The 12,307-nt window shown below is 48.1% G+C and overlaps 1 long non-coding RNA gene across 1 annotated transcript; it reads right to left on the bottom strand.

Moving 5' to 3' along the window:
* Positions 1–2,748: 2,748 nt before the first annotated feature.
* LOC147107167 (uncharacterized) lies at positions 2,749–12,098 on the bottom strand. Its single transcript, XR_015081082.1, has 3 exons — positions 11,888–12,098; positions 7,982–8,125; positions 2,749–2,919 (listed from the first exon to the last, which is right to left on the bottom strand). It is a non-coding gene; the product is annotated as an uncharacterized LOC147107167 (long non-coding RNA).
* Positions 12,099–12,307: the final 209 nt, after the last annotated feature.

Genomic DNA, 12,307 nt, shown 5'->3' with positions numbered 1-12,307 from the left:
TAGCGGTAACTGAGATGACATTGACCCAGAAATTCAGGTCTCCACGGGTGAGTACGCACGGGGTACTCACCCGTAGGCCCAATGGAAGTGCCGGTTTCCTGCATGCACTGCGCATGCGCGGGAAACCGGCACTTCTGTTCCCCTGAAAGGAGGGGTTAAGAGGTGGAACGCGTGCGCAGTAGAGGCTGCGCGTGCGCATCGAACTTCGTTTTTTTTACAGGTTTTCCCGGGAAGGTAAGTCTGCAGAAGTTAGACATGTAAAAAGCAGGCGTAAGGTCTGCTTTTTACAAGGTAAGTGGTGAATTAATTAAAATTAAAGTATTTTTTCCACAGTTTATTATTTTTAAATACTTTAAAGCAAGGTAAGTTTATTTTTAGCCCCGTTAGAAAATTAAATTATTCTTTTCAAAAATTTAAATTATTGTTTAAAATAGTTATTTAATGTAATTTATAGTTTATTTAAAAAATGTGATGTTTTTAAAAAATTTATTTGAAGATTTAGTGCTGTTTTGGGGCCATAGTATTTATAAGTCTTGACAGCACTTCCTGTCAGACTTATGAATGTAGCATTCCCTGCTCCGATTGGCTCCCCATGGCCCACGTGATCCCAGGGGATGCATCGAACTAACTGCGCCCCTGGGATACGCAAGCACTGCGCGCCGGCAGCTAGACCAGGCCCCGGATCGGAATTCCACGGGGACCCACAGCTCAACGGCTGGTGCGCAAGTTAAGTGCAGATCAGGGGCTTGCACCCGCGGGAAGCCCCCGACCCAAATTTCTGGGCCATTATCCCAATCCCACACTAACAATCGGTGCTCCAACACTAAGGGACTGGTTTTACTCCACCAGGAAGCCTTGGCCATCAGTCAGGAAGTCTCAGGAGCCCCGCCCAAGGTTTTCTGGCCACCAACGGAGAGAAAATCATAATCTGCGTGTCAAAGCTCCCTGATATGTACGGCCATAAGTTTTCATTCTGCAGATGGTATGGACTGGAACCACAGCGTGCAGGAATGGAGGGGGTGGATAGCGAGTCCAGTGATGGAGGCACGAGTCAAGCTTTGTCCTGGATGGTGCCGAGCTTTGCGAGCGTGTAGTTTCTCTTGCACCTGTCCAAGCGAGTGACGAGTACCTCAGTGCACTCCTGATCTAAGCCTTGTGGATGGTGGAGGCTTTGAGGGATCAGGAGGTGAGTCAATCACATGGCACCCAGCGCTTGCCATGTTATTGTAACCCTGCTGTTGATACGGCTGGTCCATTTAATCTTCTCGTCTATGGCAAACCCCAGGACGTTTATGGTGGGGAACTTGGGTGATTGCAGTGCCATTGGAGATCAGGGCGCAGTTGTTGGGCAGTCGCTTTTTAAGGTGGCCTTTGCCTCGCACTTGTGGTACGAATAATGTCTGCCACTTGTCAGTCGTGGCTCAGTGGTAGCACTCTCGTCTCGGAGTCAGAAGTTTGCGGGTTCAAAGTCCCTCTCCAGAGACTGGGGGGGCATAATCTAGGCTTACACAACCAGCGCAGTACTAAGGGAGTGCTGCACTGTCAGAGGTGCCGTCTTTTGGATGAGACGTTAAACCGAGGCCCCGTCTGCTCTCTCAGGTGGATGTGAAAGATCCCATGGCACTATTTCGAAGAAGAGCAGGGCAGTTCTCCCCGGTGTCCTGGGGACAATATTTATCCCTAAACCAACATCACTAAAACAGATTATCTGGTCGTTATCACATTGCCAATTGTGGGAGCTTGCTGTGCGCAAATTGGCTGCCACGATTCACAAGAACATAAGAAATAGGAGTCGGCCATTCGCGCCTTCTCCGCCATTCAATAAGATCATGGCTTCCACCTCAACTCTACTTTCCCGCCCTATACCCATTTTTAAAATTTGTTTACAGGATGTGGACCTCGTTGACAAGGCCAGCATTTATTGCCCATCCCTAATTGCCTTCGAGAAGCTGGTGGTGAGCTGCCTTCTTGACAACTGAGTGACTTGCTAGGCCATTTCAGTGTTAAGAGTGACCACATTATTGTGGGTCTGGAGTCACGTATAGGCCAGACTGGGTAAAGACAGCAGTGAACCAGATGGACTTTTATGACAATCCGGGAGTTTCGTGGTCACCATTACTGATACTAGCTTTTTATTCCCAATTTATTTAACTAACTGAATTTAAATTCCCCAGCTACCGTGGTGGGATTTGAACTCATGTCTCCAGATCATTTAGTCCAGGCCTCTAGATTACTGGCCCAGTAACATAACCGCTATGCTACTGTACCCCATATATCCCTTGATTCCCTTACTGTCCAAGAATCTATTGATCTCTGCCTTGAATATACTCAACGACTGAGCATCCAAAGCCCTCTGGGGCAGAGAATTCCAAAGGTTCACAACCCTCTGAGTGAAGAAATTTCTCCTCATCTCAGTCCTAAATGGCCGATCCATGCATTGCAACAGTGGCTACACTGCAAAAGTACTTCATTGGCTGTAAAGCGGTTTGGGGCATCCAGAGATCGTGAAAAACGCTGGGGGGGGGGGGTTCTTAGTAAGGGAAGAAAGGAACAGCTGATGATGCAAGTGACAAACTTCCAAGTCAGACGAACGGGCTGGCCGCAACTCACAAACCATTCGCGTCAGACAGAACACCACAAAATGGAAATAACAGAAAACTAAAATAAATACAAGTGCTAGAAGGGTTCCTTCCGCCTCGTGTTGCCCCTGTTTATTGCAACACTCTATGGAACAGCTGCCTACCTGCAGGTATCCCAGGGAACTGCATCCTTGCCCAATATAGAAGGTCACGCACTTCTGCACTAATAAGGCAGTTCGCCCGGTTTGGCTCGGAATCACTGTACAGAGCTCCCGCGGCCACACACGACTCCTCTTCGTACCACGGGTGGTACACTTCACTGCACGCCCATAAACATCCCCTATAAATACAATAGAACAACACGGTAGTTAGTTACCAAGAAATCGGGTTTGAACACCTGCACTGCTTCCACATCTTGAATCAAGCTCTTCCATAGAATGGACAGCACAGAATCAGACCACTCGGCCCAACTGGCCTATGTTAGTGTTTGTACTCCATACGAGCCTCCTCCCACTCTAATTACCCAGTCCACCCAAATAACATGCATGGTTAATGACATGAATCTTGTCATTCATGTGAAAATGACTTATGAAATTATACTGGGCGGCCTGCTGGTGGCGCTGTCCAGGGAGAGTATAAATACTCGGGCATGGGCCCAGCTTGCTCAAGACGTTCTTTAACAGGAACGAGGGAAGGACACAACTAGATTTCCATGTTGAAAAACAGTTGATTAAAGCCTTGTTTAATACTTAGACCAAGTGCCTAGTACAGGAAACTTTGTGCTATCCGGAGGTTGAATGTCCGGCAGCTTTGATCTAACGGCAGAAATCAGCAGCCGTTTTGGTTAGGTTTTTTTTCTTCTACTAGCATTCTTTTCACAGGCAGGCTCTGGAAAGCGTCTTTGTAGCTTAGCAACAGCTTCAGAGATGCTTCCAAGCTACTGGGCCGAGTGTTTACAAGCTGTTGCTGAGCAACAGTGTTTGTGGTCAGAAAAGGCAGGCTCTGGATGGTGTCTCTGTATCTTAGCAACAGCTTCAGAGACGCTTCCAAGCCACGGGTCGAGTGTTGACAAGCTGTTGCTAAGCAACAGTCTTTGTTGTCAGGTACGGAGATGAAAAGCTCCTATCTGATAACATTGACGCTGGTCTATCCGGAAGTTTTGAGGCAACGGCAGCAGCTCGGTCCCGTGGGTGCCGGATAGCACAAAGTTTCCTGTAGTTTTCTTACGTCAGTTATGGTAACTAAACATGAGCTGGGCTCCTGGTGGGAGTAAGTATGTTGTAGAAATTATACACCAGTATGTCTTGTATCGCTTTGGTTAGTCTTCGGCGGAATATTCTCGTGGGTCCGGGAAATAAAAGTAGCTGGTTATTACCACACCGATACAAGTGTTTATGCGGACACAACACCCAGCAGCTGTGGAGTTCTTCTTAAACTGAGCCCAGTGGCGTCAAACCGAGCTGGGGCCTTAGGACCAGTGGTCCCTTTAAGCTGCGTGACAGCGCTCCAGGGAACCCGCGCAGGGGGTTTCTGAATGTAAAAACCGCACAGGGCCGAAACAAATTACAGGGGAACATTGCTTAGGACCCTGTGTCATTAAGTCATGCTGCTCCCCCCATAGAGTGTTAGCCAACCATAGTCCAACACAGGCAGCAATTAGAGGCGAGATATTTCCCTTCAGTAAAAGCAGAGGACTGGTTAACCAGGACAGTCCTGGAGCATGTCCCAACACAATGGCTACAAAGTAGAATCCATCGAGGAAAGAAGTTGCCTGGAGGTCCTATTGAAAAAGGGCCTGGGGCCTGGTATAGCGTTGCCAATCCTTCAGCATTGCCCTGGAGTCCACAGGAATTAAATATCAATCCCCTAGGACACTGCTGCCAGCCAACCAGGGATAAAAAAAATCATAGGGGCATTAAAAAGGGTGTTTCTTTTCCCTCCATTTTCTCTGAACACTTATAAAAAATATTGAAGATAGGGGAGGGGGGAAATGGCTGTTTGACTGACAGTCAAGAATCAACCAATCAGGTATTGGCGGCACCGATCGCTTGCCGGTTGGCCGTGGGAAGGCGTGGCGTTGCAAGGATGGGCCAATGGCGGGAGTGTGGAGGCGGGAAGTCACGCGGTGAAACCGCCAAGAATGCGTCCAGTCAGAGTTGGCACCCTCGCCAGGTACGAGGCCGCGATGGATTTTGATGTTAAAAGAAAGAAAAATTGGAAAATGCCACCAGTTCGTGCCTGAAAACCAGCTTCAATTTCTTTTCCACCTGTAGTCAGCGCGGCAGTCAGGAACACACGCCGTGTAGAGCCAACTCTCTCCAACATCACACACCGACAAAAAGGAATTTACAAGGGACCAGACAGTGGAGGCTATTCACAAGTCACGGTCAGCCACTCTCAATCTCTTAAATCCAATTTCCATGGGAACCAAACAGGCAAGGCATCGCCGGTTGGTCGAAAGCTTGTAATCATAAACACTTATCTTCCAAGTACAATTCTCAGTAAGTAAACACATTCAGCAACTGTCCCACATATTTTCATTTCTGCTTCTCACACATATTGATCTAGCTGAAATTCTGTAGGTTAAAGAACCTACACCTTTGTACCGCTTAAAAGCGATATACAAAGCAAACGGTTGGTTGTTTGGGATGAAAACAGAAAATGCTGGAAACACTCAGCATCTGTGGAGCGGGAAACAGAGTTCACGGGCGAGAAATTCATTATTGCCCAGGCATGGGCGCTAATTTGGAAAAGTTTGAGATTTAGCGCCAGGCGCTAATGAATCTCGCTGCACGCAAAATTAAGACTCATCACTCAAAGAAAGGGTGGGAGCGCTAAATCAAGCGCTAATGGCCTAGCTCAGTGGCGTCACACTCGAAGAGCTAAGCAATTTCAGGTGCAGTCTAATCGCTAGTCATCATTGCCACAGGCTCTTTCCAGTTCTTAAAGGGGAGATCCATTGATGCTGCAGAACTTCATTCTCAGCATTACTGTCTGTGAACCTGTTTCAGCAAGCAGGAGCAGGCCAAGCCCAAGGAGCCGGACGACTCAAGCAGGTTTCATGATGGCAGATCCACGTCCCAGGGAGAGAGCCCGCAAATTTTCAGACCCAGCTTTCGAAGAGTTGGTGTCCACTGTGGAGAGACAGAGGGCGGTGCTCTACCCGGCAAGTGACAGGAGACCCTCGCCACAAGTCTTCCATGCCATGTGGAGGGAGGTTGCCCAGCATATCTCGTGCAGCACTGTGGTCCCCAGGACCCCCACACAGTGCAGGAAGAGATTTAATGACCTCACTCGGGTGGTCAGGGTGAGTCAATGCCTCAACAAATGCTACATACCACCGTCTGAACCATAGTCTGCACACACTGGCCAAAGCACCACACACCCAGCACTCACCCAACAATCTCTACCTACCAACACTCACACCCGCATCTCACACCTTGTACACAATGACAGCTATTCAACTATGGCAGGCACATCAGCCAAACACATTGCTCCACACTCACTCACACACATTCCTTTCTCTTGCAGGCCAAGGTGGCTCACAACAGGAGGGAGCAGGAGTGCACAGGCGGGGGACAAGCCGACACCCAACCACTGTCTGCGCTGGAAAATAGAGTGCTGGAGATTATTGGGCGTCAGGTGGTGGGCACCGTGGGCACTGTGGCCACCGGCGACGTTGACCCCCTTGGGGACAACAACGGTATGTTCATCCCTACTCCTTCTCACATCCCACTTCCCCCTCCCCCCACAAGCCTTTCGCACTTTCCAGCTAACCATGCTGTATGCATGCATTTCTCCCTTCCTGCCCCCCTTCCCTTACCTTAACCCATCTTGTGTGCCTTTATGCTTTCAGATAATGAGCAAGCACCTGAGCAGCCTGTCCCTGAGGGCACCGTAGAGAGCGAGGCGGGAGAAGAGGAAGAACACACCGCGTCAATGCACGTCTCACCCGCAGGCACCAGCTCAGATACTGGCACTATGCATTCTTCAGAGGTTAGTATAGTAGCAGGATCTGCACAGGTTGATGAACCAGGGACGAGCGGGCTGCAGCAAGGCCATGGGGAAAACATAGCTCGGGGGCCAGCTCCCCAGAGGGCGAGTTCGAGCGCGAGTTCTGCTGCACAGGACTCAGATGAGGACCTCGATGGGGAGGCCTTTAGAAGAAGGGTGATGGGCATGCGCATGGAGATGATAGGTGCAATGGCAAGGGTGCCCGAGAGCCTCTCAGCAATGGTAAGGAGTGTGGAGGAGTCCGCCTCCAACACCCCTGCCCTTCCCCCGTAGCCTAGTAATTTTTTTCCTTCAGGTACTTATCCAATTCCCTTTTGAAAGCCACGATTGAGTCTGCCTCCACCACCCTCCATTCAGGCAGAGCATTCCAGATCATAACCACTCGCTGCATAAAAAGGTTTTTCCTCATGTCGCCTTTGTTTTTATTGCCAATCACCTTAAATCTGTGTCCTCAGGTTCTTGACCCTTCCGCCAATGGGAACAGTTTCTCTCTATCTACTCTGTCTAGACCCCTCATGATTTTGAACACCTCTATCAAATCTCCTCCCAACCTTCTCTGCTCCAAGGAGAACAACCCCAGCTTCTCCAGTCTATCCACGTAACTGAAGTCCCTCATTGACCTGAAATGCTGGGGGAGAAATTCAGTACCTTAGCGCCTCCAGTTAGTGCCTGGCGGTGGCACTAACGGGGCGCAGAGGCAGTAGCACCACGGCGAGGCACATCCAGCACTGCATGCCAAATTCGCCCCCCTCCCCATAGCACCGCCAGTACAAGTTAGCGCCAGGGACTTTAGCGCCAAGCTGATCGTGACGTCTGTGAGCGCGCAATGCTCACTGGGTGCCTGATCTGCTAAATTGATTATCGCCCCCTGCCTTAGTGCCTCGCCCCAACAGCAGCAGGGAGAGAAGGTGTTATTTCGGATTTCCAGCATCCACAGTATTTTGCTATCGAGATAATAGGACTGGCGGTCAAAGAGGTAGGTTTTAAGGAGCGTCTTAAAGGAGGAGACAGAGGTAGAGAGGCTGAGAGGTTTAGGAAGGGAATTCCCAATTCCCAGAGGGAGGCTGAAAGCACGGCCGCCAATGGTGGGGCGAAGGGAGTGGGGGGATGTTCAAGAAGCCAGGGTTGGAGGAATGCAGAGATCTCGGAGGGTTGTAGGGCTGGAAGAGGTTACCAAGGGTAAAGATTATCTAAATCAACAACATACCCGATCCATATCAAAATCGCTGCTTTTCTTCCCTTTGTGACTAGTCATTTTATTAACGGTCTGTTTTCTCAATGAATTTGCAGGGCACACATGTGCTTATCACCATCCTGCACTCGACTTGTTTTACATGAGGCAGTGATCAGATGTGCATTGTTCGGTCTTGTCGACTGGGATTTCTTACCCGCTTTGATGCCTTGGTAACTAATGGAGATGCAGTAAACATTTGCATCTCCACAATACATCGTGACTGAAGCTTTCTTCAACAGACATCTGGGATTGAAGATACCTCGTCTTGGAAAGTGTTCACAGTGGCAGCAGATTCCTCCTGTTTGATTTGAATGTGGAACAAAGATTTTTTTTTAAAAGACCATTGGTGCTACTGTTTATAAACAGATACACAAATAGTACAATTCATAAGAACATAAGAAATAGGAGCAGGAATAGGCCACTTGGCCCCTCGAGCCTGCTCCGCCATTCAAGAAGATCATGGCTGATCTTGGGCTCAAAGCCACTTCCCCACCCGCTCCCCATAACCCTTCACTCCCTTATCTTGCAAAAATCTGTCTATCTCCACCTTAAATGTATTTAATGACCCAGCCTCCACGGCTCTCTGGGGCAGAGAATTCCACAGAGTTACGACCCTCTGAGAGAAGAAATTCCTCCTCATCTCAGTTCTAATATTTTGCTAAAGAAAGAGAGAAAGAACTTGCATTTCTATAGCGCCTTCCACGGCCTCAGGACGTCACAAAGCGCTTTACAGCCAATGAAGTACTTTTTGAAGTGCAGTCACTGTTGCAATGTAGGAAAAGCGGCAGCCGATATACGCACAGCAAGATCCCACAAATTGCAATGTGATAAATGACCAGATAACCCTTTTTTTAAAGTGATGTTGGTTGAGAGATAAATATTGGCCCCAGGACACCGGGGAGAACGCCCCTGCTCTTTTTCGAATATTGTTAGGAAAATAACGGCTGTTGTGGCAGCTACTTTTTAGCTATTTACTTTTTAATAAAAAGTTTTTAAAAAAGTGTCAGCCATATATTTCAGACATCACAGCTGCGATTTCAACTCTGGGTGCGGACTGCTCGACGTGAGGCTGGAGCCGTTTTAAACCCTGGGCCTTCTTTTACATTTCTGTGCGACCGTCTTGTGCCAGAAGTCGATGGGAATGACATCACTGCTGAAGGATTCTGGGCTTCAACATGAAACCACAAAACCAGTTTTAAGGAAATTAAAAAAGGATGGGCTGGTATCCCAGGATTAATTACTTGCTAAAAGGGCAGAATATGGTTAAAAGTATTAACACAGGATAGAACACAGAACGGTTATGGTTTAGAAGACGATGTACTTTTGCGGATAATGGAGGAGACTAAAGATACCCTGGGGCCTTGAGAGACTGTGGGGAAACTGTCAACAAACTGTTTGTGCAGCAGAGAGCGAGAATGGAAAATTACTAGACAGCTTATTTTATCAACCAGCAAGAAGGGCATGAAAACAACCATTTTTAGTAGTTTCGAGGAGACAGGCTACACAAGAACATAAGAAATAAGAGCAGAAGTCGGCCATTTGGCCCTTCGAGCCTGCTCCACCATTCAATGGCTGATCTTCTCCACTTTCCCGCACAATCCCCATATCCCTTGATTCCCTTAATATTCAAAAATCTATCGATCTCTGTCTTTACGGGACAGACCAGGAGACTGATTGGGAGACAGACCAGAAAAGCACCAAGAAGGATGTCAATAGAGGATTAACCCCCTCAGTCTGCCGAACTGGAAGGAGTTTCAACGTGCACTTCTTCTGGGAAAATGCTGGCGTATGGGTCTAAATTGAAGAGCTCTTTCAGAGAGCCGGCACAGGCACGACGGGCCGAATGGCCTCCTTCTGTGCTGTAAGGGGGGGATTTTGCCAGCCCTGGGGAGGCGAGTATGGAGGCGGGACTGCTGGGAAAATGGGAGAAAGTGGGTGCGGGTACCGAACCCGCCCCCAATCCGCCTCCATGCTATCTTCCCAGGAGGCGGGTACCCGACCCGCGCCAGGTCCCATCTCCTGGAGGCGGGAAGGGGATTACAGCCACTTAACTGCATGTTAACAGGTAATTAACAGGCAGTTAAGAGGATCATCCCCATTTTTCCACCAGAGGTGCGGGCTTCCCGACGTCAGGAAACCCCGCCAGGGTCAGTGAGGCGAGCAGTGGGTTTGCGGGGGTGAGGGGGATCGAAAAGGGTGAGCTTAACAGGGTCAATCAAGGGGAAATAGCGTGGGTTGGCCACAAGTCGATGGAGGCGGGACTAAAACCCGACAAGTGGGAGTCACGCCTCCAAAAGCTCCCCATTAACAAAATCCAGCCCAAAGATTCTACAAACTAACCCCCTAAGTATCTCTAAAACTGCTGCACTTTAATGTTAACAAAACCAATTGATAGAAAAGTTTTAAATCTTGCTTCCTTCTTACCTCTGATAGAGTTAAATAAAACCCTGCCTACACTGCTAGTGGTTGTGAGCGAATATTAGAGTTGGGGGGGGGGGGGCCGGAGCTGGGACTCGGGTAAATAATGTCTGGCAATGTGTGACAAAGGGAAGAGGGCCGTAGGAAACCAGCAACACTCGTGATCAGGAAGTGGGTGGTGCTGTGTGGGAAACCCGGGGCAGGAGGACCAAGGTATCCTTGTGGGATCGGGAGAACCACAAGGAAACCTATATAAAAGTAAGATCTAAATAGGATAAAAACTTACCCGGGTCTTCTGTGGCCAGGATGCCGCCGGCAGTTAAAATGGCGTGCGCGTCACGATGACATCATCAGAATGCGGCATTGCCATTTAAATTAGGCCCCCCCGGGTCTTGAGCGAGTGGCCTTCCCTTGCCCGAATTCAGGCAAGTTAAGATTGTGGGAGGCAGGAATGCAAAGGAAACACCTCCCACCACCACCAACATCTTAACGCCCACTGTTCCCCGGGGAGTAAGGTGGCAGTGGTGGGGTTAAAATACCTCCTCATATTTCTAGATATCGATAAAGAGAGAATGCCAATTAAGAAAGAAAACAGAACCTGTGCTTATAAAACACCCATCATATCCGCAAAATGTCCTAAAGTGTTCCACAGTACATTAGTTAGTTTTGAAGTACAGTCGCTGTTGCTCAAACGCTGCCGACAATTTGCAAACAATTATTCCAGATGGCTCCGGTTTAACATCTCGTGTAAAAAAAAAGGCATCTTTTGACTTGGAGATGTGAATGCTACCAAGTGAATCTTGTAAATTTTGGGTTGACAAGCACCGAGCAATCTTAAAAAAAAAGTCCCTCAACAAACAGCAATTAAACTCTGGATGACCCTCAGACCTATTTCAACCAATCCCACAAGGGGATGCCTTAAGAAGTTTCAGGTCAGGTTAAAAGCTAACCATCACAAGCATCCTCCAGGGTGCTCAGGAGAAACCCACAAACAAATAATCAGCTTGCTTTTGCAAACAAATAAAAAAGGAGCTCACATTAAGATAAAAAAAGGAAAAAAATTGAGTAGGCTAGGCCTACATTTCCTAGAGTTTAGAAGAATGGGAGGTGATCTCATTGAAACATGTAAAATTCTTAAGGGGATTGACAGGGTAGACGCTGAGAGGCTGTTTCCCCCTGGCTGGGGAGTCAAGAACCAGGGGTCACAGTCTCAGGATAAGGGGGCGGCCATTTAAGACTGAGATGAGGAGGAATTTCTTCACTCAGAGGGTGGGGAATCCTTGGAATTCTCTATCCCAGAGGACTGTGGATACTCAGTCGTTGAGTATATTCAAGACTGAGAATGATAGATTTTTGGATACTAAGGGGGAATCACCACCACCTTCTCAAGGGCAATTAGGGATGGGCAATAAATGCTGGCCTGGCCAGCGAATGAATAAAAAAAATTACGCTCCTGTGAAGTGGGACATTTTACAACATCAAAAGGCGCTACATCAATGCAAGTTGTAGTCTTGCTATAACACATGGAGGTAGAACGCCACCTTTGACTGTTTCAACCCATCCTGCATCTCACTATTACCATTTAAAAACAAAAAAATCAGCATTTAATCGTGCACACAAGATCCCGATAGATAAAACATACCTTGCCGAGGGATCGGCTCACGGTCGCCGAAAGCCAATGATACAGAAAGGAACAGCAGCCTCAGTGTTAACATTTTACTCACTGATCCCTCGCCATGGAGACCACTGGAGCGTCGTGTGAGTGTCAGCCTTAAACTGCAAACAGAAACTGTCCCCAAGTGTTGCCGCACAATCCGGCTACGTAGGGCCGCATTCCAAACTCATTAAAATATACCATGGATCTGTTAAAATACACATTAAAGACATTGTAATTTCACCAAACATTCGTCCATTTCAGATTTAGTTGAATCCATCATTGTTTTGAATCCTCAATAAACCGGTAATTATTTAATTGCATTGATCTAATTAACACATCCTGCAAAAACTCCATCTCAAACTAATCCTACCTGCTCCGCGTGGGGTGAGATTCAGGACAAGACCT

The sequence above is a fragment of the Somniosus microcephalus genome, chromosome 15, assembly GCF_052327205.1.
Source record: "Somniosus microcephalus isolate GS21.2 chromosome 15, FLI_Smic_1.0, whole genome shotgun sequence".
Taxonomy (NCBI): domain Eukaryota; kingdom Metazoa; phylum Chordata; class Chondrichthyes; order Squaliformes; family Somniosidae; genus Somniosus; species Somniosus microcephalus.
This window is presented reverse-complemented; position numbering and strand designations above follow the sequence as displayed.